The sequence below is a fragment of the Saccopteryx leptura genome, chromosome 2, assembly GCF_036850995.1.
Source record: "Saccopteryx leptura isolate mSacLep1 chromosome 2, mSacLep1_pri_phased_curated, whole genome shotgun sequence".
NCBI classification, from domain to species: domain Eukaryota; kingdom Metazoa; phylum Chordata; class Mammalia; order Chiroptera; family Emballonuridae; genus Saccopteryx; species Saccopteryx leptura.
This window is the reverse complement of record NC_089504.1, coordinates 320,970,337-320,998,030: the sequence shown is the minus strand read 5'-3', so window position 1 is coordinate 320,998,030 and position 27,694 is coordinate 320,970,337. Positions and strand designations below refer to the sequence as shown.

Below are 27,694 nucleotides of genomic sequence, written 5' to 3'. Positions count from 1 at the left end.
ATGCTGTCATAAAAGGTAAACTTTCCTTCTTTTTTTTTTTTTTTTTTTTTTTTTTTTACGGCTGAGTAGTATTCCACCGTGTAAATGTACCACACCTATTTTTATCTACTCATCTACTGACAGGTACTTGGTTGCTTCCAAATCATAGCTATTATAAATAACACTGCAGTGAACATAGGGGTGCATATATTCTTTTGAATTAGTGTTTCAGGTTTCTTCACATATATTCCCTTTTATTTACTCAGTTTTTAAACTTTTCTTTCAGTAAATATTTATAGTTTTCTTTGTGTGGGTATTAGACATACAATTTGTTCCTAGGTCTTTTAAAAAAATTCTGTGGCTATTACTGAGATTTTTCATCCCATCTTCTTGCTATATATTTTGTACATTGTTGAGATTATGCTGCATATGGAATTCTGTATTCTATTCTTTAATTTAACTATTATGTCAAATTTTCTGTCTAATGAAAATATAGGTTTTATAGTTGCATAATTGCCCATTAAATATTTATGCAATGTAATTTATTTAGTCATTCTTTAAGGTTGGTTAATTAGATAGCTTCCTTTTATTTTTTTTGGCTAAATTTTATAAATATCACTGATTAACATCTTTATGCATAAATCTCTGTTCCATTTTAGATTATTCCTTACCTCCAAGTAATATTTCTCTATCATATTTATAATACATACAGATATTCCCTGAAAGGTTTTGGAAAAAAAAAATTAGGGTAAATTGCAAATACCTTCATACTTGATTAAAGTTTTAATATTTTGCTCTTATTCAACTTACTTGAACTTATAAACTAGTCCTGCATTCTTCTTATCACTTAGCCAGTTTTGGGACAAGATTAGAAAGTAAGAAAATGGTGAACAAATAGCAATTTCACGACAAGCTAATGCAGTAAGAATCTACATGGGAATAAAAGCCATTATTTGGGAAGGCCATTATCTCCTATACCTGCAACTTCTGGCCTTGCCTAACTACTTCATAGTGTTCATGGGTACATGTGACTTCTTTGCATCTCTCAATGTGATATAAAATCTCCTACATCTTCAAATTTTTGTTATGTGCCTATGAAAGTATTTACATGAAGTTGAGTGCTGCATAACTCAGGTTTTTACACCAAATGTAATTTAATTTTCTTGATTACTCAGGGTTAATGTAGAACTAGTGTTTAAAATTTCTTCCTCAAGGCCTATGGCAGCAGGTAGGACTATCTTCCCCTCTGCTGAAGACACTAAATTGCTGTGCTTTTTATCATTAAGTCCATTTTTATGCCTTTTTCATTTCTATCTGCTTACAGACTTTCAGCTTCCACTTCTCACTGTTGTCTGCATGCCTGCTTGTGATAGTTTCTCCTCCTTTTTCTAGTTTACTGCTTTTAATTTTTTATGAGTTTGGAAACCGGATTGCCAGACCTTATAAAATAGCATCCAAGTAAATTAATAGCCTCTGAGAAAGGGCTTCAATGAATATTTAGAAATAAAGATTTTTAATGAATATTTAGGAGTTATAGGCAGGATCTTTAGGGCATGTGGTGATTTCTATTTTGTTTCTGCAGAGGTCTTTTTCCATCTTCTTTATTTCCTTGGTTCTTTGCTGTGCTTCAAATAAATGAGATTGCCAGATAGCCAAGTTCCACATAAATGAAGTTGCATTACAATTAGGTTGGTCACATACCATTACAATGCCCCCTTTCCTTTTCCTCTACTGAATTCTGATTATTTTCTTTTGTTTCTTTGACATTGTGTGTCAGGCTGGGTTGACTAAACCTAGAGGAATTGTTCACTGGGCTTCAGATGTGTGGGCTAAGGTCCAATCTAAACCTTCATTTCCCCTACCTTTTTTTCCTTCCCACCTCTTCTTAATAATTAAAACCTCTACATTTCACATCAACAAGCTATCATTCCATTATATTAAAAAAATCATTTCTTGTCTAAAGTCTCTTTTAACTAAAGAGAAATTAAGTGCCCTTCATTATATGAAAGAAAACAAAGACAATTTACACTACTGTACCATATTCTTATTTTACTTTTAGTCATGGCTGAGTGATAGACTACAGTGCTGCGCCATGATTGTGGTCCTTCTATAATATAAAGGCCAATCATTCTCCCTTTACTGTTGATTGCCTCTTCTAACATATATTAACTACCTTCTAATTATTTGGTGCTTTGAGGGGATATGGCAGGTTCAAAAAAACTACTATTAGAGAATCAAGTTAAACTTCATGTCTTATTAGATCATTGGGATAATCTTTGTATCTGAGCACAATAAATACCCTTGGTAATGACAGCATTGTGATTTCTTTAGCATGTTGCCCTTGGGGATAAAAAGTCAACTATGAGTGCAAAATAGGTAGACATCAATATTTTTGGTTTTAACTTTAGAGCAACTTAAATTTTCTTATACTCAGTCATTTTTTTAATACATTAAATTGTGACATTCACGTATTTGCTCATGAACGAACATTTTAAGCTTTTACACAGTACCATAGCCTACCAGTCAAGAGTTTATTAAAAGTGCCAGGGAAAGACATGTACAAGAGTGTGATTATGCAGAGCTGATAGACCAAGAAAGGGTGTTTTGAGTGGTATACACGGCACTGAAAAGTTGGGAGGTATTGTGTAAGGTTGGACTACTTTATGGAAAATTATTTGCAGGTTCTTATACAGTGTGTCCGTAAAGTCATGGTGCACTTTTGATTGGTCACAGGAAAGCAACAAAAGATGATAGAAATGTGAAATCTGCACCAAATAAAAGGAAAACCCTCCCAGTTTCTGTAGGATGATGTGGCAGCATGCGCAGATGATGACGTAACACCGTGTATACAGCGGAGCAGCCCCTGGCCATGCCAGTCGAGATGTGGACGGTGCAGAGGTCCCCAAACTTTTTACACAGGGGGCCAGTTCACTGTCCCTCAGACCGTTGGAGGGCCGCCACATACAGTGCTCCTCTCACTGACCACCAATGAAAGAGGTGCCCCTTCCGGGAGTGGGGGGGGAGGGAGGCGGATAAATGGCCTCAGGGGCCGCATGTGGCCTGCGGGCCGTAGTTTGGGGATGCTTGGTACTACAGAGGAAAGTTCAGTGTGTTCTGTGGCTCGCTAAATTCGAATCCGTGACCAAAGTGCAACATGAATATCGGCGAGTTTATAACGAAGCGCCACCACATAGGAATAACATTACTCGGTGGGATAAGCAGTTGAAGGAAACTGGCAGTTTGGTGGAGAAACCCCGTTCCGGTAGGCCATCAGTCAGTGACAAGTCTGTAGAGGCTATACGGGATAGCTACCTAAGGAGCCCTAAAAAATCTGTGCGTGAGCCCACATCGAACTGCACTGAATAGGTATGAAACTGGGAGAGTTTTCCTTTTATTTGGTGCAGATTTCGCATTTCTATCGTCTTTTTTTTTTTTTTTAATTTTTTATTTATTCATTCATTTTAGAAAGGAGAGGGGGAGAGAGAGAGAGAGAGAGAGAGAGAGAGAGAGGAGAGACAGAGAGAGAGAAGGGGGGGAGGAGCTGGAAGCATCAACTCCCATATGTGCCTTGACCAGGCAAGCCCAGGGTTTCGAACTGGCGACCTCAGCATTTCCAGGTCGATGCTTTATCCACTGCGCCACCACAGGTCAGGCTCTATCGTCTTTTGTAGCTTTCCTGTGACCAGTCAAAAGTGCACCATGACTTTACGGACACACTGTATATCATACTAATTCTGTTTCCAGCTTAAATTATAGACTAAATTATCATCTGAATAGAATAGATGTTTAATAGGTTAAAAATAAAAGCATTTTCAAGATTTCAGGTATTAGTGACAGAAAAGAATGTCAGGGAGAGGAGATGAGGACAAAGATGACTCCTCATTACAGTGCTGCTCTTTACCCCTACTGTACCCCTTCATGACCTGTGTCAGGGAGAGACTGTTTCCTCCAAAGAGGTAGAGTGTGTCAGCAAATTGTATAACAGCAGAATTATGTAGAAGAGAACTGGCTGAACAGAATCATGTTAGATGGTCAAAAACAGTGAAGCAGTGAGTTTATTCCAGTGGGCAATGCCACTGCTCAATGTGAACATGGGATTTGGGAAAGGTCAGCCAAAAGAAATGGAGACTGATCTTTAGAAGTATGAGGAGGGTAGTGAGTCAGAGTTACTCGCTTCATCAGAGCAAGGAATCCTGTGGGTCACAACTATTAGAGCTGACAGGGAAAATCGAATAAAGAGTTCTGCTGCTAAAATGGAACAATTACTGTTTTTTTCTAATTTCAAGAAAAATGGATTTAAAGCTTTTCATTTTGTGAATTGTTATTAAACTTTTGGTACTTCTACCTTGTGAAAAGTTGCAAACAAATTTTAAAGGAAAAAGGCAGACATGTTTTTAAAAAATATATTATTTTTTATATGTGGAGATCTGCATAAACATAATATAGCCAGATTTAATGTTAGTAAAATTGTATCAAGTCCATAAGGTAGAGTTAAGAAATATGTTAATTTTTCATGGTATTCCACAATGAGCACCATAATTTCTAAATGCTGTTTCTTGAACTAGTTTGAAAATCAACAGATTACACCCTTGACTGCCTTGTGTTCATTCTTAAAGGAAGGAATATTATTAATCTCAGTGAAACTCACAGGCAAGGCTTAGATACAAAGTAATCTTTAAAATAAATAAAAAAAGACCAGAGGAGAATTAAATAGGGTACATTTGAGTACAAGAAGAATAATGTAATAGCTACTGTTTCCTGAGCACTTATTATATGCCCGGCTCTGTGCTACGTATTTTTCAAACAATTTCATTTAATCTTTACAATCATCCTCTGAAGTATTATCACTGACATTAGATAGATGAAGCAAAGACTCAGAGACTTACTTGCTCAAGGTCATAAAGCTGGTGTAACTGTTGGGTGACACTGAGATTCAAATCTAGGTTTCCCGAATCCAATTGTGATGACACTGTAATATCTCTCTGTGTGATGCAATTAAAAAAAACCCTGAGATACAGTAAAGCACACACATCTTTTTGCACATATATTAATACTTGTAATCAATAACTAGAACAAGATATTGAATGTTTTGCATCAACCCGCAAGGCTTCCTCTTGCCCCTTCTCAGTTGATACCCCCATAAGTAGTCACTACTCTGCCTCTATCACCATAGATATATATAGAGTAATATAACTTTTTGGAGTTATCACTCAAAGATCCCATATACTACTCCTTCTTCACCTTGCCATTTTAGTTGTAGTATTCAAAGGTGTTCTGGCTCTAACTTGTCAAGCACTCACTGTAGACACTAGCTGTTGGAAATGACTTCATATTCAATTTCTTGTATTATTCCGAAATTAGTACTTATCTTTAAAATGCCAAAGAAACTCCTGGATGAATTAGATTCAAAGGACTGTTATTAAACGAACAAACCTCTCTAAGAAACAGCAGACACAGGTTCCTTGACTGAAGTAATTTGATGCATTTATTTCTAATCATAGCGTCTCATTAGGAATGGATGACCACGAAAGGTCGTCTCAGTTTATGGAAGTAAAGATTAGCCAGGCAGAGCATGAAATAGTGATTGCTCTGCATCATCTTATAGCACACGAAAAAATTTATGTTCAGATATCTTCCACAGTTGACTTGCTGTTTTATGATGCAAGGAAAAGGGAAGAGTAAAAGGGAAGAAGATCTAGGTGGAGGGTGGTGAGGGAAATATGACCTTCAAGGAGGCTTTAATGTGGTGACATTCCGTGCCTTGCCAACCAGCTCTTAAAACCACATTACTTCTTGTCCAACCTGGCAGTGACAGAGGCAGCTTCACAACTACACCTCAGGCTCTCAAGCTGTCGTCGGTGAATTTTCAGCAATCTAGATAACACAGCCTCCATTCCGGGGTCTTACCCCCGCCCCCATGCCGCTGTTTCCACTTTATTCTGATTTCCACCCTAGTCAACTGTGGCATTTTGAAGCAGTTTACAGATTAGAGCTGAACGCGGGAGGAGAATAACTGACATCTGTCGGGTTCGATGACTCGAGGAGACGTGCGTAAGGTGACCGAAATGGGGAAATCTACAGGAACGTTCTGGCTATCAAAGCAGGCGGACAGGCCCAGAAGTGGGCGCACGTGACAGTAGCAGCACCTCAAAAGTGACATCACCCATGGGGGCGGAGCCGACTATCTAGGGCCTTGTCTGCTATTGAGCTTCCTCCCCTTTTCCCTACTAAATGCCATCGACCCCACCAGTAAAAGCCCCCTGAGGGAACAAGAAATGCTCAGACCGCAGAGAGCGGAAGAGCCAGGGCGCAACCTCTCCGCGCAGAGAAGGGTTCCGTCTTGGTTCTCTCTTCTAGTGACACCCCACCCCCAAACTGTAGAGGGGGCGGGGGCGCGCGCGCTCCACCACGCACGCGCCCCCACGCACGCGCTCTCCCTCTGCGCTCGCGCCCCTCCCCAATCGGGCCCGGAGGGGGCGGGGCTGCGGGCGGCCTCCGAGGGTGCGACGCCCCCGGCGCGGCGGCGGCGCTAGCGAGCGGCTGGTCGAGCGCGGGTTGCTGGGCGCACTAGTCCGGCGGGGCCCGCTGATACAGCCGCCTCACGCGAGCCGCCTACCCGGCGGGGGAAGCTCCGAGCTCTCCGAGCGCCGCGCCCCGGGCCGCCAGCGCTGCCCTCTCGCCACCGCCCTCTGCGCCTCCTCGGGCGGCCCCGCCCCCGTTCCCATCCCCCTCGCGCTCACCTCCCGGGTGTGCAGCGCGCGAGGCGGAGCGAGGCTCCCGCCGCCGCCGCCGCGCTGAGGGGCGAGAACCTGCACCCGCGCCGCCGCTGACAGGCGGACCGCCGCGGGCTGCACTCGCTGGCCGCGAGGCCCCGCCGCGCCTTTCCGAGGCGCAGACCCATCGCGGGTGTCGGAGCGCAGCGAGGTGCTCTGGGAATCGCGGGCGGCGCGGTCCTTCTAGGAGACCCGGGGACTGGGGCTTGACCCCGAGGTGCAGCGAGCCCCTCAGAGCGGCAGGTAAGAAACCCGGGGGAGCGGGGAAGGAAAGGTCGCTTAAGTGACAGGGGCGTTTTGCCTCCAACGCCTCTATTCCAGGGAAAGGGGCGGGGGCGAGCGGGGCGACAGCGGAATGAACGGCGAAGTGCCTTCGGTGTCCGAGGCGTGCGGAAGATTGGCTCCAAATGTGGCACTCAAGGTGGTTTCAGACGGGTCCAGGGTTGGTCGCTTCGGTGTCACAGGAGGTGTCATGGGATTTGGTACAGAAAGTCTCCGGATGATGGGAACCCAGGATGAGATGCGAGGCAGATTGCTAAACGTGGCAGGGAATGTGGTGCAGAACGAGTTGCAAAATGTGCCCCCAGAATGCAGCATAAAAGTAGTTGTGAATTGTGCCAGGTAAGGCACAGGGTGGGTTGGCCTGTGTGGCGTTGAAATTCATGGTAGAAGTGTTATTAGTAATATTAATAATTCCCCCGGAAAGGAGGCGTTGTATAAGAAAGGATTAATAAGGCTCATTGCTAGATATTTTATCACAGGAAATCAAAAAGAGCTACGATATGCAATTTTTTGAGATAGAGATAGTACTCACGTAAGAGGGGGAGCAAATTGTGTCTGGTTGTGACAAGGAAAAGAAAAAAACAGGGCTAAAATAATTCCAGGTTTTGACATCAGCATGTGGAGCACTGATACAATTGTATCCTGTCTTCTATCTCAGGTGTGGAATGTTTAAAATGTTTTCCCCAAAACATAAACAGTGATAATTAACATGAAGAAGATTTGGTGTTTTGGGTGTCTTTCAGTCTCCTCTCCTGGAAAAGAAAAAAAAAAAAAAACACACCCCCCCACACAGGTCTTGACCAAAATTCTGAGTTGAAGATCATTAGGCAAAGGGAAATTTTCATATGTGCCTTTTTCTTCATTTTTTACACAGGTGAAAAATATCTGGAATGAGGAAAACAAAACAATATGGTGAACAAAAGGGATAAATTTTCAGGCATTTTGAGGGGTTGGAGCCAAAAGCTATTGCAATGGTTAATTACAGTGGACGACAGTAGTGATATATTCCTGCATGTTGGTGTTGGGGTGGTAAAATAGATTAAATTGTATGCTGTAAGAATGGCATAAAAAGCAACAACATGGATACTGTCAGTGGAGTGCTTCTTGCAGCATTTCCCAGGTAGATCATTTTAATAATGTGTACATAAAAAATAAAATATTACATTTCTATCTCTATATTTATATCTATATCTATGTCTCTATAATATATATATGCTGCAAAACATTGTGACTTCTATTTAGGAAGAACATTTGTGTTTTGAAAGGATTGTCAGATCATAGCTGGAATTTCAGAAGTAACAAGATATGAGCTATTTAATATAATTTACAAATATCTGGATATGTTCATTAGGATATAGGTATATATTATTGATAGATTTTAGTGTTTTATGTTATACTTCTTGTAGCTAAATTGAATTACTTGCCTGAATGTTGATCTCATATTAAGAGCAGTAAGTAATTTCCCAGATAATCTGAACATTTATAGTGATTCTCTTCTTCATGGATCCAGATTCAGCCATTGAGGAATCATTTGCTTCAAAGACAAAACTGAATTTTCCCTGGGGATGAATTTGGGGTATTGGTCTTTCCAGTATCCCTCACTTAGTGGCTATGTTGGGGCTAAAGCAAGAAGGAGAGGGCCAGAGGAGAATAAAGAGCAGTTCTGTTGGGTCTTCCTGTTTTGTTCTGACTGTAAGCTATATGTACTGCTACCCCCTACTGTCTGTAGGAAGAGGTGTTGCAGAATCTCATTCTTTTCTTGTTATCACTGCCCCCTTGTGTAAGGGAAGAAATTAATAGTTGCACTTTTGGAAACTGCTCTCCTCAGATTGTTCTTGATTGAGTGCTTATGGAGATTTATTAATCACCCATCTATTCTCTTCAGAGTTGCAAGGCTTTAAACTTACTGTTAATTAGTCTCTGAATTTAATGTCTATTTTTCATTGTATGTAATTTTATTCAGTAATTCAATTTCTAAAGATATTTTCAATATGTTTGGGAAGAAGGTTCAATACTGTTGCTGGTAGTAGTGCTAGTAGTAATACTTCATTCACCCTTATATAGCACCTGTTAGGTGGCAGTCCTGTTATAATGTTTTAATCAGTTTCAGCACCCAGTGAGGTATGTACTGTTATTTCCATTTTATGGTTGAGAAACTGAAACAAAGAGGTGTTAAATAACTTGCTCAAGATTACTTAATTAGCAAGTGGAAGAGAGCTGAGTTTCAATTCAGGAACTCTGGCTTTAGACTCTTTAAATTCTGTGCTCTTCACTAGTACGTATACTTTTTTTTTAAACTGATTTTAGAGAGAGAGAAACAGGGACATAGATCTGTTCCTGTATGTGCCCTGACCAGGGATCAAACCAGCAACCTCTGTGCTTTGGGACAATGCTCTAACCAACCAAGCTATCTAGCAAGGCGTCTTCACCAGTATACTTGATTGCCCTCACAATCAAGTTAGTATTGACACACATCATTAAAATGCAGGTGCCTATCATAAAATAAATATTATATGTGTGAATAAACCCAAGTAAGTAGTAAGACATGTAAATGTTAAGCCTGCAACTACATCAAAAAAATACAGTATGAGCATTTCTCTTTAGGAATTTATATTTGTAATTTATGTCTGGGATTATGAGTAGAGATGTATCAGTACATTTTATGTTGTTAAGGAAAGATTTGTGATGGAGGTTGGCTTTGCAGGAAAACTTCAGAGGTAGAAAGTTACCTTTAAGTAGTTTGACGTGTGTGTGTGTGTGTGTGTGTGTGTGTGTTATATCTCTGTGTATGTATTATCACCAGTAAACCTTTATTGCTAATTTTTTCTAGGAAAATTAAGGAGAAATTATCAATTTTTTCTATTCACATTTTTATCACATCTATTTTATTTTTAAAAGTAATTAACAAAAATGGATTGGATGCATATGTATGTTTTATCTCTTCTATCAACACTTGTTTGCTCAGATTTTCTCACACTTAAACATTGTTTTATAGATATTAGCTACATATGAAATAATGTTTTTAAATGTGTAAAGTATAAAGAATAACAGTGTAGCCACCACTCACATATCTTCCAGCCAGTTTAAGAAATGGAATTTCACCTCCTACACTTGTAAGAATTATTTTCTTCTCTTAGCCAAACTTCTGCCATTCTGTCAATCATATACCCCATGTAAGCAAACACTCCTTTTACTTTTATATACATTTGTTGATAAGAGAAGTCAATATAATCTATGGATTATGGCTATGATATTCAGAATGTATGTTTATATATAGTACTTTATATTTGATAAACTGTCATAGACTCAGATCATGCTCTATTTTTATTGGTTGGTAGTTCATTTTAGCATACTTCACATATAAAACTTGATTTGTTGTTTGCATCTTTATCATAAAGTTTTACTAATATTGTTAAACATTATATTATTTCCATTTTCTGTCTTTGATCCTTGACTGTCCTTAGCTAGCTCTCTAGCTTCCCCCCCAAATGTCTTTGTTCTTTTAGTATACATTTTTTCTGAGTTGACTGTGTGCCTTATTTTGAATGAACAAGGAAGTAGCCCTAGAAAGGAATATACTAAACCAGTAGTTCCAAAAGGGGAATGTTAGGGCAGTTGATATTGATTGGATATAAGGTAGAACAAGTGTGCATGAAAGAAATGTGTCAACATTCTCTCCTTATAGTAAAAATGTAATCAGAAAAAAATTCATCATATTTCTTCCGTTTACAATAGAATTAAAACTGAATCTTTGGGACATACTGATTGGGCACACTAGTTGAATTATATTGGGTTTCATTTACACAGAATCACCAATGTTAGCTGTATTATTTTTACTGATACTACTCAGATTTTATTTCAAAGGGCTAAAATAAGCTATTGAAGAATACTGTTTTCTAGCACTAATCTGGGAAAGGTATAACATGTTACAAAATAGTTTGGAAGCTAATTTCATTATTTGGACTTTTTTTTTTCTCTGAATGAATCAAAATGTGTAGTGCCTGTAGTCATCAAATTCTGTTGTTAAATATACTGTATAAATAGGTTAATCTTTGTTAAACTACCATGAAAACTATCACTTGGTTTATTTCAATAGCATTTTTTGTAGTAACTTGTTAAGGAGATGTGTATATAGTGATGGAGAAAAATAGGTTAAAAGAGAGAGCTTAAAGACTTACAGCTATATTTTCCCATCTAGTGGTTCTTTTTCTTTTTTAGAGGATATTTTATTTTTAGTGCTTAAGATTCAAGGTAACAACACTAGATAAAGAACAAGAAATTTGTTTCTGAGTTATTGAAGCCTAGAGCCGGTTGAGGATGCAATAGTGAAAAAAGTTTCTGGTAGTATTCTTTTTTATTCTAGAAAGTTTCTTTTTTTTTCCAAAAATTTTTATTTATTGATCTTTAGAGAGAGAGAAAGAAGCATCAAGTTGTTGTTCCACTCATCCATGCATTCATTGGTTGACTTTTGTATGTACCCTAACTGGGGATCCAACCTGTAACCTTGGCATAGTGGGATGACCAACTGAACTACCTCACCAGGGCTCCAGAAAGTTTGAAGTAAGTAATTATGATACCATTATTATTTATGGAAACTAATTTCTTCTATTAGGTTAATTTTATTTTTAAAAAATCACTTAATGGATAAAATGGAAACTCCTTAGCGAACCATGTGAGGTCCTTTATAATCTGATCCCTGCTTTCTCTTTAGATTCATTGTCTGCCACTCTTCAAAATTATGCTTCATTGATATTAAACTGCTTGTGGTTTTCTAACATGTAATATTCTCTTATCTTTCTATGTCTTTACATGTGAAAGTCTCTGCATGGATTACTGCACCCCTCTCTTCTGCTCTCTGTGCAGACTGTTCCTCAGCCTTCATATCTTTTTTCTTTTTTCAAATTTGTGAGAGAAGGGGAGGCAGAGAGACAGACTCCCAATGGGGCCACTTGGCAAGCCCACTAGGTGGTGATGCTCTGCTCACCTGGGGTGTTGCTCTGTTCCCCAGGAATGGAACCATTTATTTTAGCGCCTGAGGTAGAGGCCAATGAGCCATCCTCCGTGCTCAAACCAGTTGAGCCATGGATTCAGGGGATGGAGGAGGGGGAAGAAAGAGAGAGAGAAAGAAGGAGGATGGGGAGGGGGGAGGGGTAGAGAAACAGATGGTTGCTTCTTTTATGTGCCCTGACCCGGAATCAAACCCAGACATCCACACACTGGGCTATACCCTACCACTGAGCCAACTGGCCCTTCATATCTTTTTTCTTTTCTTTTTTTTTTTTAATAAAGTGTTTTTTTGATGTGTTTTTTTTTTTTACAGAGACGAGAGTCAGAGAGAGGGATAGATAGGGACAGACAGACAGGAATGGAGAGAGATGAGAAGCATCAATTATCAGTTTTTCGTTGCAACACCTTAGTTGTTCATTGATTGCTTTCTCATATGTGCCTTGACCGCGGGCCTTCCGCAGACCGAGTCACCCCTTGCTCTAGCCAGAGACCTTGGGTCCAAGCTGGTGAGCTTTTGCTCAAACCAAATGAGCCCATGGTCAGGCTGGTGACCTCAGGGTCTCGAACCTGGGTCCTCCGCATCCCAGTCCAATGCTCTATCCACTGCACCACCGCCTGGTCAGGCCCCTTCATAACTTCTGAGTGAAGAAGGTTTTGCCTACTTTCCTGGGTAGAGTTGGGCATGCTATTTTCTATTGTCCTAGTGCACCTGTTTAATGTGAACATTACGGTAGTTATTACATCACATTTTAATTATTTATATGTCTTGTCACTAGTGTGTGAGCTCCTTGAAAGCAGGCACTATGGCTTTTCATCTTTTATTTTCAGCCTCAGCAGAGTTAGTACATAGTAGGTGTTCGTTATCTACTTACTGAATAAAGACTGAAAGTTATCTGAGTTATGCCTTTGAAACTTCATCTCTTACTGTGGAATTAGAGAACATTCTAGGCATCAGAAGGTATGTGTAGAGAAATGTACATACACATACACTCCATTCAGAATATTACTCAGTAATTTCTGGAGTATAATTAAAAGTAACTCTAGAGTTAAACTAGATTTTATTATTTTTAATATTTAAGGGTGAAGGGAGGAAGGTTAGAAAATTCTCTTTGTGAACTTTAGCTGAATGGTTTTCATTGTTTATTACAGGGGTTGGCAAATTATAGCATATGGGCCAAATGCAGCCCAGCGTCTTTTTTTGTATGTCCTGCAGCTAAGAATAGTTTTTATATTTTTATTTATTTTTTATTTATTTTTTATTTATTCATTTTTAGAGAGGAGGGAGGGAGGGAAGGAGGGAGGGAGGGGGAGAGAGAGAGAGAGAGAGAAAGAGAGAAAGAAAGGGGGGAGGAGCAGGAAGCATCAACTCCCATATATGCCTTGATCAGACAAGTGCAGGGTTTTGAACCGGCAACCTCAGTGTTCCCAGTCGATGCTTTATCCACTGCGCCACCAGAGGTCAGGCAGTTTTTATATTTTTAAATGGTTGAAAAAATGTCGAAAGAAGGATGATGCTTTGTGACATGTAAAAATTATATAGGAAATTCAAATTTCAGTGGCCATAACGAAAGTTTTATTGGAATGTAGCTATGCTTATTGATTTACAAATTGGTGATGGCTGTTTTCTGGGTACAACAGCAGAATTGGATAGTTGCAATAGAGACCATATGGCCCACAAAGCCTAATATAATATGTATTTACTGTCTAGCCCTTTACAGATGAAGTTTACCAGTGCTTGTTCTATTATATAGTTTGTGCCCATTAAATCTTCAAGTGTCATGAGTTGGAGACAGACCAAGCATGTCTGTTGAAGGCCTCTGCAGGACATAATTGCTTCTATTTACTGAGAAAAGATTGGTTACTTTGCCTTAGTGATTTATCTGACAGAGGGCTCCTGTTGCACTTCCTTGTGATACCCATATTCTGTCTTAACTCTGAAGTAGTTTCTGACAACGTGTATTTGATTCTATTCCTTTTTTTTAAAAAAAGTTTTTTTTTCCATTGATTTGAGAAGGGAGGGGAGAGAAGGAGAGAGAAGAAGAAAGGGAAAGAGGGAGAGAAGCACCAAATTGTTCCATTTTAGTTGTATACTCATTGATTGCTTCTCATACGTGCCCTGACCAGGGATTGAACCTGCAGAGTTGTGCTGGGAAGATGCTTTATTCATTGAGCCACCCAGTCAGGGCACTGTTCAGAGAGGTTTGGAGAACAGCGTATAAGAGAACATTTTTCTTTGCTCGGGTCTTAGTCTTTCATATTTTGCATTAAAAAGATCATTGCTATATGAAAAAAAAACTGATTTTGTGTATTAATTTGTTATACAGATACATTGTGTTTAAGTAATATGAGTTAAGTCAGATTAGTTATGTTGGAAAAAAGGGATGTTTATTTAGTGTATTAATATATCATTCACTTAATTTACATATTGGCGATGATACTTTCTGACTATCTACTATGTATAGTAAAATAGTTTTTTTTTTTTTTGCATTTTTCTGAAGCTGGAAACGGGGAGAGACAGTCAGACAGACTCCCGCATGCGCCCGACCAGGATCCACCCGGCATGCCCACCAGGGGGCGATGCTCTGCCCATCTGGGGCTTCGCTCTGTCTCGACCAGAGCCACTCTAGCGCCTGGGGCAGAGGCCAAGGAGCCATCCCCAGCGCCCGGGCCATCTTTGCTCCAAAGGACTCTCGCTGTGGGAGGGGAAGAGAGAGACAGAGAGGAAGGAGAGGGGGAGGGGTGGAGAAGCAGATGGGCGCCTCTCCTGTGTGCCCTGGCCGGGAATCGAACCTGGGACCCCTGCACGCCTGGCCGATGCTCTACCACTGAGCCACCCGGCCAGGGCCTAAAATAGTTATTTTATTACAGTACTCTTTCAGTTGAAGGTGGACATTTCATATTCTTCCTTAAATAAAAGCTAAAATTTTAATTCAGAATTCTGTGTCCTCGACACTCATACTTCTAGGAAAAATACAGTTAAAAATAATGTATTAAAATTTGTCACTTTCCTGAAGTCTCACTGGCCAATGTTGATATGTTTTACAGTTTTCTTTAGGTGACAAAGGTATTAAGAAAAAGAAAACAGTGATTTATATATATATATTTTTAAAGTATTAGCAGGCATCACAAAGAAATGTATGTATGTAAGCAATAATAATGGAAATCTTTTATTATTTCTAACAGATATCTTTGGACCAGGTAGCCATGTTTATTTTTTTGTTTATAATACCATGCTTGCATTATTATTGGGTATATTGGATTATAGAAATTGACAATGTGAAGGAATATGGCACTAGCTTTTATTGCCATGGAAACCTTTTTTTCCTTACCTGTAGATTATAGCCTTATAGATAGATTAGTTACTGCATTTCCCCATGTATAAGACGCATCTTAATTTTGGGGCCCAAAATTTGAAAAAAAATGTATTACATAAAGTTATTGAACTCAAGTTTTATTCATCATAAAATTCATACAACTCCTCATCACTGTCAAAACTCCCATCCATTAGTTTGTCCTCATCTGTATCTGATGATGAATCACTGTCTTCAATCATGAGCACAAAAACAAGTGCAAAAAAGTGGGAAATGCAAGTAAAAAAAACTACCACCACTGTATAAGATGCATCAGTTTTTAGACCCCAAAACTTTCGAGAAAGAGTGCGTCTTATACATGGGGAAATATGGTATTAAACTTGGAAATGAGAGTGGGTATGTTGATACTATGATTTAATCATTTAGTCATGAAGTGTCTGCCTCAGATATTAGTAAATTCCCTCTGCCTTAATGAAGGATGCTCTTCTTAGCCCCTTGTTCCTAATCTTGTGTTGTCGAGTCCCACAATTGCTATCTCTGGTTGCCAAAAGCCAGTCTGCTTTTGGTAAGCAAAAGCCAGTCAGGCTATGTATGGAAGCTTGGTGTATATTTGTTGTATTCGAGAATTCTATTTCTATTCAAATTCCATGCAGCCTGTAGGTCTTCCCAGGATTGTTAATTGGGGTGAACAAAGAATAAAAATAAAATTAGCTTTAGTAGACATGTGGGATGAAGCCTTACTACACACCCAAATCCTGCTTCAGTATCAGAGAATCTTAGTTCTTACCTCTTTAGGGCTTTAAAGAGGAAAAGAAACTTTGTTTGGAAGTTGTTATGCAGACATTCCTATATTATAGGATGACATTATTATTATTCAGATGTAAGAAGTTTTTGAAATTCTGCAGTCATGAGACACATTGTGAGTATTTAGAACAAATTTGTGAGTTTTTGTATCAAGAAAACAGGTTAAAATTATTGCTCTGTCACTTACTAAGGTGCTAAAACCTAATTTGCAGGTTTTTGGTGATGATGAAATGAAATAATGTCAGCGAAAATCCATAGGACAATTTCTGTTACTTGATAAGGGGTAATTTTTGTTAGACTTTGGAAAGTGTCCTGGATTTCTCTTCTCTGATGAGTGTTTTCACGTAGCTCCTCCCCAGTATTTTTACTAGCATTGTCAGTCCAGCTTTTCCTTGTTATCTTGTCTTATTCTCCTTTTCAGCCTTCCAAGTCATTAAAAAACCCATGGTAATTTGGCTACTGATATATTTTGTGTTTTGAAATTTTCTTTTATGAAGGATTTGATAGGAGCTGAAGAAAGAGTTCTTGAATAACTGTAAACTGTAAAAATAAAAATTCTTAGGAGAGAGATGTTCCTGGGCAGACTCCTAGTGGGCATTTCTTTTTGAACTGTTTCTCTTTAAGCACCACAAACTTGACAAGAAGTTAACTTTATTTATTTACTTACTTAAAGAGGAGAAGAGATATCAGTTTGTTGTTCTGTTTATTTATGCATTCATTGGTTGATTCTTTTATGTGCCCTGACCTGAGGATCAAACCTACAACCTTGGCGTGTCAGGATGACGCTCTAACCAACTGAGCACCCAGTCAGGACAGAAAATTAATTTTTAATCTCTGCTATAAAATTAGCAAATCATAGAATTTTTTGAAACAATTAGCTCCTAGACAAAATGCTCTTTCAATTCAATCATGTAAATGTTTTCAGCTCTTATGAACATTTCTCACTTTCGTGAATAACTGGAACTTTTCTGTGTGATAACTTTACCCCCCCACACACACACCCCATGCCCCATGTTGATAGCTTTTTGTAATTTTTCTTTTTAAAATATTTGTATGTGACAGTCAAGGTGGTTGGTTTTCATTTTTTTAAAAAAATTTTTAATAAAAAGGACTTGTATTTGTACAGTGTAAACTAATAAAGTTTTTCCGTCTTTCTTTTGTATGATACCAAGCTAACTATTCAAAATCTAATTTTTCCCAAGCTTCAATTATTTCTGTGGCATTTTGTTCACAGCTGCTAATCTGTGTATCATTATACAATTAGCCATTGAATATGTTTCTTTAAATGGTCTTAACTGACTATCTCTTAAGTTTATTCTTAGTTACACTAATGTCCATGTTTGTGCTAGTTATAAAATAAAAACTAGCTCATTCTGAAGGCATCTTGCTTAATGCACTTTGGAAAGACCACTTATGCAACTCTGGCTCCCGGTTGTATTTTGTATTTTTATATTTTTAAATTAATTTTAGTGAGGATGGGGGAGGGAAAGACAAGGACAGACAGGCAGGAAAAGAGATGAGGAGCATCAACTCATAGTTGCGGCACCTTACTTATTCATTGATTACTTTCTCATATGTGCCTTGAGGGAGGGCCCCCCCCCCCCCAGCCAGTGACCCTTTGCTCAAGCCAGCAACCTTGGGCTCAAGCCAGTGACCATGGGTTCATGTCTGTGATCCCATGCTCAAGCCAGTGACCTCAGGGTTTTGAATCTGGTTCCTCAGTGTCCCATGCCAATGCTCTATTCACTGTGCCACCACTTGGTCAGGTGGATTGTTTTTTTCTTTTTCTTTTTTGTTTTTTGTATTTTTCCGAAGTGAGAAGTGGGGGCCCGCAGATAGACAGACTCCCACATGCGCCCAACTGGGACCCACCCGGCATGCCTACTAGGGGGCGATGCTTGGTCCATCTGGGGCATTGCTCCACTGCAATTGGAGCCATTCTAGCTCCTGAGGCAGAGACTGTGGAGCCATCCTCAGTGCCCCAGCCAGCTTTGCTCCCATGGAGCCTTGGCTGTGGGGAGGGAAGAGAGAGAGAAAGAAGAGGAGGAAGGGTGGAAAAGCAGTTGGGCACTTCTGTGTGCCCTGGGTGGGAATCGAACTCGGGACTTCTACACGCGGGGCCTACGCTCAACTGCTGAGCCAACTGGCCAGGGCCAGATTTTGTATTTTTAAATAAATGAACTTTATAATGATTACTCCCCTTGTTTTAGGTAATTTTATTCTCTTTTTGTCTTTGGCTAAAAATGACTACAGGAAGCCATTTATTAGTTGTCAACAAATGTTAATGGTTGCTACTTATTATAGATAACTGGTATTTTCCCCTGGTACTCCCCTTTCCCCATTTTACCTCTTAAAAAATTACAAAAGTAATACTCTGCTTGCAACCACTAAAATAAACAAAATGGGTATATAAAGAAAAAGTTAATACTTTTCTCTTCCCTCAGGTCTCTACTTTCTCCACTTTTATTGCAACATTAACCAACACGAGTATTTTGCAACATCTTTCTCTTTGCTCAAAAACATATAAGCATATTATATACATACATATACTGGCTTTTTGTATCTTGGTTTATTTAGTTAAGAGTATATTATGGCTGCCCTGGCCAGTTGGCTTAGTAGATAGAGCATCAGCCCAGCGTGCAGACGTCCTGGGTTCAATCCCCAATCAGGGCACACATGAGGAGCAACCGTTTGCTTCTCTCCCCTCCCTCTTCCCCTTCTCTCCCTCTTCTCCCGCAATCAGTGGCTCAGTTGGTTCAAGCATTGGCTTGGGCGCCTGGGTGCTGGGGCGCTGAGGATGGCTCAGTTGGTTCAAGCATTGGCTTGGGCGCCTGGGTGCTGGGGCGCTGAGGATGGCTCAGCTGGTTCAAGCATTGGCCTCAGTAACTTAGCATAGCTGGATTGATTTGAGCATCAGCCCCAGACAGGAGTTGCTGGGTAGATGGGTCGAGGCTCATGCAGGAGTCTGTCTTTTTATCTCTCCTCCTCTCACTTAAAAATAAACAAACAAATAAATATTATGGCTATCTCTCCAGTTTAATAAGTGAAACGTCAATTATTTTTGCAAAGCTGAGTAATGTTTCGTAGTGTAAATAAATAAATAAATAAATAAATATTAGGGTGATCTCTCCAGTTTAATAAGTGAAACTTCACTTATTTTTACAAAGCTGAGTAATGTTTTGTAGTGTACTACAATATAAATTATTCTTTTCTTCCTTAACTGATGGATGTTAAGATTTTTTTTTTTGCTATTATAAATGTTCGTGAACTATTAATCATGACTGGAAAAGCAAACTATCTAAATAAAATATTAACAAAATAAGAACAGCAGCGTATTTAAAAGGCAGTACCTCATGATCAAGTAGTTTATTCTAAGAAGGCAAGGACAGTTAAATGTTAACATAATTAACATATTAGAAGGTAAAAACTATATAATTATCTCTTCTTTGGGGTGAGTTAGGGGCACTTTGTATTTTATTTATACAAAATAGCATAGGGAGATACCTGCCCATGTGGACAATATCCCAGGTGTACAATTCTTTGATCCTCAGAGCTGATGGACAAATGGCTTTTTGCTGGAGTTCTTTTTGAGGGACTTTGTGGGGCCGGGGCCTTGGTTTTGACCTTGGCCTCACTACTGGCCTTTTGTTTCCAAAGTCTGGTACCTTGAGAATATGGAAATAAGCATACTTCCAGAGACAGAAATGGATGCTTTGGGTGAGCCTGTCCAATTTAGGGCTGTCATCTTTTAAGGTCTTATATTTGATTACTTTGGGCTTACTGAGCACCTTGTTGGCCTCTGTACAGGTGCTTATTGCCTTTGAAACATTGGCCTGAATATTTTTTGAGACTTTTCTTGTTGTGCTTGTTCACAAAATAAGCATTTCTTGGGATCTAAGTTTCTTGAAGCTATTTCTAGGCCTGGTTGTATATGATATTGTTCTTGGATTTAGCCATATCTGTACTGCCAGTTACAACTCTGAAGAGTGGTGAAGACTGGAGTATAGAGACCACTGACTATTATAATAGATGTCAGAAAAGTATTTTATAAAATTTTTTAGTAATTTCCTCAGAGTATATGTGGTATAATTTCCAAATCCTTGCTTAAGATGCCTTTCTTGGCCCTGGCCGGTTGGCTCAGCGGTAGAGCGTCGGCCTGGTGTGCGGGGGACCCGGGTTCGATTCCCGGTCAGGGCACATAGGAGAAGCGCCCATTTGCTTCTCCATCCCCGCCCCCCCTCCTTCCTCTCTGTCTCTCTCTTCCCCTCCCGCAGCGAGGCTCCATTGGAGCAAAGATGGCCCGGGTGCTGGGGATGGCTCCTTGGCCTCTGCCCCAGGCGCTAGAGTGGCTCTGGTCTCGACAGAGCGCCGCCCCGGAGGGGCAGAGCATCGCCCCCTGGTGGGCAGAGCGTCGTGCCGGGTGGATCCCGGTCGGGCGCATGCGGGAGTCTGTCTGACTGTCTCTCCCCGTTTCCAGCTTCAGAAAGAAAAAGAAAAAGAAAAAAAAAAAGATTCCTTTCTTTTATCTTTTTTTTTTTTTTTTTTTTTTTTGCCTTTTAATCTTGATCAGTGAATGATATTTTGGCTGGATATAATATCTTGAATTATAATCCCTTTTTTCCCCTATATTGCATATATACTTTGTACCACTGTCATCAAGTTTCTTGTGCAATAGATAAGTCTGATGCCAGTATATTTTCCTTTCTTTATAAGTAACTGATTCTTTATCTCCTACACATTTGTGCTACCTTTATGACCCCTGAGATAATCAAGTGTAATGTCATTATGTACTTAATCCATTTTATATTATGAAAATCCACTACTGCCAATCTATCATTTCTTGGACTCTTGTCCAAGAAATATATCACTTTTTTTATGTTCCGCTTTCTGGCCCCAGTTTTTCATTTTATTTTTTTATTTTTTTGTGTTATTTAATATTTAGTAATAATAGTAAAATAATTTTGGTCATTCTGAGTTAATATTCTTAGGGGTATACATTGTGCTTTTTCAAAAACTAGTTTAGATATTTTTTCTATTTTAGGAAAGTTTAAAAAATTGTTCTAGGTATTTGTTCTCTTCCTTGACTTGATTTTCTTCTTCAAGGATTCTTACCACCTGTGTATGTTCAATATTTTTTGCCTGTTTCAGTATATATCACTTTCTCTCAAATCCTTTTTCTCGAGTTATAAAGTTTTCTTCCTTTTTAAAACCTGTTTTTCTTAAGAGGTTATTTGCTTTTATTCACTCTTATCTTCATTTCTGGAGTGATTCCTTCCTTTTATTTTTATTTCTTTCCTAAGTTAATCTCATCTCATTTGAGTTTGTATAATTCTCACATCTGTTGTTCTTTTATGTCTTACATCATTTTCTTAAGACCTTTTAGCTCATTTGAAATAGCATGTTGCAGTTTTGATCTGTTACGTGTGCACGTCTTTCTGGCATGCTTTCATTGTCTGTAGGAATATTAATCTTCTTATTTTCTCTTTTCTAATAACTTCGTATGGGATTGACATCAATACTTTTCTGTGATTCACTTTTATTTGAAATTAATTTTAAAAGTCTTCTAGAATGTCACTGGGTCAGGAAAATGTTTTCTGACTTCACAGAGCTTTTTCTTTTTTCTTTTTCTTTTTACTGTTAAAAAGTATGGCAGTTTGCTTTCTGAGACTTCCTGGCCTTATTCTCCAGTAGTTGTGGACCTTCTTTTCATCTCTCTTGTCTGATCCTAATTTTCATCTCTCTATGATTATGAAACCCTTCCTCTGTGCCTTCTGGAGTTCACTGTCAGTTATCTGCAAAGCTGCTTTTTATCTTTAACCTTTTGTCTTAACATTACTACGTTTTTCTCTAATTGAAACGTAGCTCTTCCCTGAAGAGTTCTTAAGTGGTAGCTCCTCCTGTTCAGGTGGATTAAGTGTTCTCTTTGCTTTTTACAGCTGTTTCTAGATTTCTTCTTGGCTCACTGTGACTCTCCTACTACTTTAGTTGTCATGGATAATTTCAGTATCCATAGAGATGATCCTTTGGATATTCTGGCCTTTTGACTTCTCTACTGATCTTTCTTCTACCTCAGTCATCCACTTCTTTTTTTTTAAACTATAATTCTTTAAAAAAATTTTTTACTTTTATTTATTCATTTTTAGAGAAAGAGAGAAAAGGGGGGAGGGGCAGGAAGCATCAACTCCAATATGTGCCTTGACCAGGCAAGCCCGGGGTTTCAAACCAGCAACCTCACTGATCCAGGTATCCACTGCGCCACCACAGGTCAGGTGCCGTTCACTTCTGAGGCATATCCTATGCAGATATTTTGAAGCCCTCAGTGCATCTGCATTAATAGGGGAGCTTTGAAAAACTAAAGATGTCTAAGACTGACTCCCAGAGATTTGGTTAGTCTGAGTGTGGCTTGGGATATTATTTTTAACAGTTTTCCAAGGTGACTTTAATATGCAATCAGGATTGAGAGTCACTGTTTAGAGCTTGTTATATTACCAATAACTATAACTTCTATAATGTCAATTTCTGGCATTTTGCTCTCCAACTACCACTTTTGGTTTTTCTGGCTCACTTCTTCTAGTACTCAGCACCAGCAACCTTAATTTTTTTACTTCATTGGGACCTTATTAATTAACTCCTTTTCACTGTTCCTCAATGCATTAATGTCCTCACTTTTCTAACTAACCGAATTCCCATAGTTCATCATTACAGTTGCTCTCGTGCATCTACCCTCAACCCCCTTGACCTTTTTTCCTTAGTTCTTGCCAGGCACAACCCAACTCTTTCTATTTTACAATAGACAACTCTGTCTGTACTCTTATAGCTGGTTATGGCCAGAGCAGAACTACTATTTTGAGTTTAAATTCTGTTTAGTATGAGTTATCAGAAGTTTAATGCAAAGAAATTAGTGTTAATTTTAATGAGTTTTAGCAGTGGTATATATCTTTGTAGCTATTACCACTAACAAGATAAAAAACATTTCTAGCATCTAAACATGGTTTTTTTATTCATGCCTCTATCTAAACCTCCTTCCTCCTCCCAGCCTATAGGCAACCCTTTTTAAAACTTCTACCGTAGGTTAGTTATGCTAATTCTTCTACTTCATATACATGGAATCATATATTAAGTATATTTTGGTTTAGTTCCTATATTAGTCCGTGTTCAGTCATGAGAGAGAGACTGTGTAGTAATTTGAACAGTGAACATTTAATATAAATAATTACTAGCTATAACAGGGAAATGAAGTAATGAGGGATCAGCTAGTAAGAAGTTAAGAGAATAATAGAACAGTACTAGATATACAAAGAAGCCATTGCTCCTAGACTGAGATAGAGTATCTAAGGAAGAGGGATCTCTCCAGCTGGCATTTAGATCTTGTTGGAAAGAGCATGGCTATTACTATTATAAAGAATAGTAGAGTAAAGAATAGTATAAGAATAGTAGAGTCTGAGGTAAATATTATTTACTTCTAGAGAAGCATGCTGCTAGTTACTTCTGTGCATTAAGAGCAGTACACTGGTTTATCATTGACCTCTGACTGGGCTTATTGTAGCTTAGTTCAGTGGTCCCCAACCCCCAGACTGCGGACCGGTACCGGTCCGTGGGCCATTTGGTACCAATCCACAGAGAAAGAATAAATAACTTACATTATTTCCGTTTTATTTATATTTAAGTCTGAACGATGTTTTATTTTTTAAAAATGACCAGATTCCCTTTGTTACATCCGTCTAAGACTCACTCTTGACGCTTGTCTTGTAAATTCGACAATTATATTTAAAAATATCACATTTTTTACGCTGGTCACATAATTTTATTTTGTGCATTTATCTGTTCCACCCTAAAGGCCGGTCCGTGAAAATACTTTCTGACATTAAACCAGTCCATGGCCCAAAAAAGGTTGGGGACCACTGGCTTAGTTGATTTCAGTTTACCATTAGTAGCTTCAAATGTATTAGGGGTGGTGTCAGGACTTTTTGTCAGGAGGATTTGGTATCTGAGCACTGGCAAGTTTTCAAAGATTTCTCTTTACTTTACAGCTGAGCTCCCAGCTTTCTGCAATGCTTTACAGCCTGCCTGCCAAATGTTTTTGGTTTATCCGTCCTGTGTTTATTTTTCTCGAATATTGCATATACATGCATATTTTCTTCCTCTTACAGAAAATTTAGCATACTATCATACTCCTTTGCATGTTGGTTTTCCCTTAACATATGAAAATAATTTTATATAACTTTATAGAAATATTTGTTTTTTACAGTACTCCATTTTATATATGTACCATGGTTTATTTAGTCCAGCGGTTCTCAACCTGTGGGTTGCGACCCTGGTGGGGGTCGAACGACCAAAACACAGGGGTCACCTAAAGCCATCGGAAAATACATATTTCCGATGGGTTTAGCCACTGAGAAGCCGCGCTACCATCTGCAGCAGCGCTATTCATCTTGAACGCACGCTGTTATGGACGTGCGTTCCAAACTGAATGCCTGCGGTCACCGCAGACGTGATTGCATCATCGTCCGGGGCCTAAGGGGTGGGGGAAGCGGGGGGGGGGGGGGGGGAATGCTCCACAGTCCATAGCAGCGCATTACGTGTGTCCGGCACTTGCTGACGTCATCAGTGGGCGGGTGCAGCAAGCGTGGAGGACAGAAGGCTAGGAGGCGGAGAGGCAAGAGGCGGAGAGCCAAGAGAGCCTGCTGGTGTAAAAAAGGTTAATAATGTAAAAACAGTACACACACCATACACACAATACTGTGTAAGTGTAAGGTGCTTTGTGTGTAATCATTACACAGTACACAAAGCAGCTTATACTTACACAAACCACCATACATTTACACAGTGTGAACTACATCGGTCTTATACTATAAGAAACCACTATAAGATGTAGTTCACACTGTTCCCCAATGTATAATTATCTCCCACTATTTTCCCATATTCTGAATGAGGAAAACTGCTGAAATCAGCGGTTTCCGGCATTGAATCTGCCTCCTATTGATTTCATTGGGAGTGCGGCGGATTTTGTGGAAGAGAGCTCCGGAGAATCTCGGGTTTCCACACAATCCGCCGCAGCCTTCTTTTGATTTCAAAAAGAGGCGGAGAAATGACAGTTTCCCACACACTTCTTCCTCTCCTATTCAAGTCAATGGGAGGCCGCAACAGATTCCGCTCAAATATAAAGCATGTTGCTTAATTTTTTCCACGCTAGAACTTCTAGAGCAGAAAAATTCCCCCAATAGACTTCTATAGGAGGCAGATCTTTTACACTGCAGAATCCGCACAGCAGATTCCTCAGTGTGAGGCCTCTTTCAGTCTATTGGGGGTGACAGATTCCACCTTTGGAATTTTTCTGCTCTAGGAGAAGTTCTAGCATGGAAAAAATTAAGCAACATGCTTTATATTTGAGCGGAATCTGCTGCGGCCTCCCATTGACTTGAATAGGAGAGGAAGAAGTGTGTCGGAACTGCATTTCTGCTGTACAGCAGATCTCTCTTCTGCGGAATCCACGGGTCTCCCATTGAAGTAAATGAGATTCTACCCAGAAACCGCTGCTTTATAGTGTGAAAGAGCCCTGAAAGATACCATGCTGTGCAGAAACTGCAGTGTATCCTATGACGTAGTTCACACTGTTCTATATGGAAAACTTGCCACTAATCTGGAAAAAACAGATCCATTAGTTAAGCAGCTATTTACGGAATGGTAGCCCCAATACACTAGGTAAGGAGGTCCATTAGTAATAAATATTTCTCAATATATAATTAAATATTGTTTTTGTGATTAATCACTATGTTTAAATTATGTTTGATTTGTAGCAATGAGAATACATAATTCATATCAGGTATTTACATTCCGAATCATAACTGTAGCAAAATTACAGTTATGAAGTAGCCACCAAAATTATTTTTTGGTTTGGGGTCACCGCAACATGAGGAACTGTATTGCGGGGTCACGGCATTAGAAAGGTTGAGAACCACTGATTTAGTCAATGTCCTATGTTTTGATATTTATGTGGTTTTTAGTATGCTGTAATAAAGAGTAATACTCTAATAATCTTTTATGTATGTATTTTCATATTGTTGGAGTATATTCTCTTTCAAACCCCGTCCAGAGCTTTGCCCTCACTATTCCATTGAAACTCCTTATCAGGAATTTTATTGACCTCCATGTTGTTTAATACAACAGTCAATTCTAAGTCCTCATCTCATATGAACTCAGTCTACACTCACTCCCTTGATAATCTCATTCAGTCTTATGTCTTATTTACTGTGTAGATGTTGAAAACTCCCAGATATATGTATCCGGTCCAAATTTCTTTCCCAAATTTCAGACTCATCTATCTAGTTGCTTACTTGACATTTCTCCTTGGATCTCTAACAGACTTTTGGACATTTGTCCAAAATTGAACTTCTCTGTACTCTGGTATATTCTGACTCAGAAAATTATCTTGGTAGTTTTTTTATATTATCAATTTTGTAATTTATTTTATTCCTTAAGATAAGGGTTCTAATTTATTTTTTTAAAAACTTTTTTTTTTTAATATTTTACTTATTGATTTTTAGAGAGAGAGAGAGAGAGAGAGAGAGAGAGAGAGAGAGAAGGGGGAGGAGCAGGGAGCATCAATTCCCATATGTGCCTTGACCACGCAAGCCCAGGGTTTCGAACCGGTGACCTCAGTGTTCCAGGTCCACGCTTTATCCCACTGCGCCACCACAGGTCAGGCCTAAAACAACTTTTCTTAATCTGTCATTAACTATCCATTTAAAATTTTACGTTATCCAAAATAGAATACTTAGTTCCAGTTGTGTTTCTTGCCCCCACCCCTCTTGTTTGGACCTTTATTTTCCATTTAATTTCTAACAGTCTCAAATTTATATAGTTCATTCCTTAGCATTTAGGGCTTGCATATTATGGTGTGGGTGATCAGTGAATGAACTTACAAGCTATAATAATAGAATTTTTGCCTATTTGCATTTTTTTTTACCTCATCAAGGGCATATTTCTTGAATAAAGCTATCATTCTTTGATCCTCTACTGATTGAATTTTTATTTTATTGTTTTTAGCAACAGAGAGAGAGAGAGAGGGACAGACAGGAAGGGAGAGAGATGACAAGCATCAACTCATAGTTGTGCTACCTTAGTTGTTCATTGATTGCTTTCTCATACTATATGTGCCTTGCCTGGGAATCTCCAGCCAAGCCAGTGACCCCTTGCTCAAGCCAGTGACCTTGGGCTTCAAGGCAGCAACCTTTGGGCCTAAGCCAGTGACCCCGCACTCAAACCAGTGACCTTGGGTTTCAAACATGGTCCTCTGTGTCCCAGTCCAATGCTCTACCCACTGCACCACCACTTGGTCAAGCTAGAATTTTCACATTAATGAATATATTATAATACTGATTTTTAATAGTGTGTGTGTGTGTGTGTGTGTGTGTGTTGACATTCCACTGTGTCACTACTTTACGGGTGAATAATTTAACACTACTTTACTGAAGGATAATTGAACACATTGTGTTAAATGAGAAGTTTTATGGAGTAATTGCCTTTACTGAGCTTCTG

The 27,694-nt window shown here is 39.1% G+C and overlaps 1 protein-coding gene across 6 annotated transcripts in view; it reads left to right on the top strand.

Annotated features, from left to right (window-relative positions):
• The first annotated feature begins 6,486 nt into the window (after nucleotides 1-6,486).
• The window catches only part of TANC2 (tetratricopeptide repeat, ankyrin repeat and coiled-coil containing 2), a 372,265-nt gene continuing 351,057 nt past the window's right edge, over nucleotides 6,487-27,694 (top strand). For all 6 annotated transcript variants that reach the window (XM_066363072.1, XM_066363071.1, XM_066363070.1 and 3 more), the window contains exon 1: nucleotides 6,487-6,995. The gene's annotated coding sequence lies outside the window, so the exon portion shown is untranslated. The remainder of the gene's footprint in view (nucleotides 6,996-27,694) is intronic.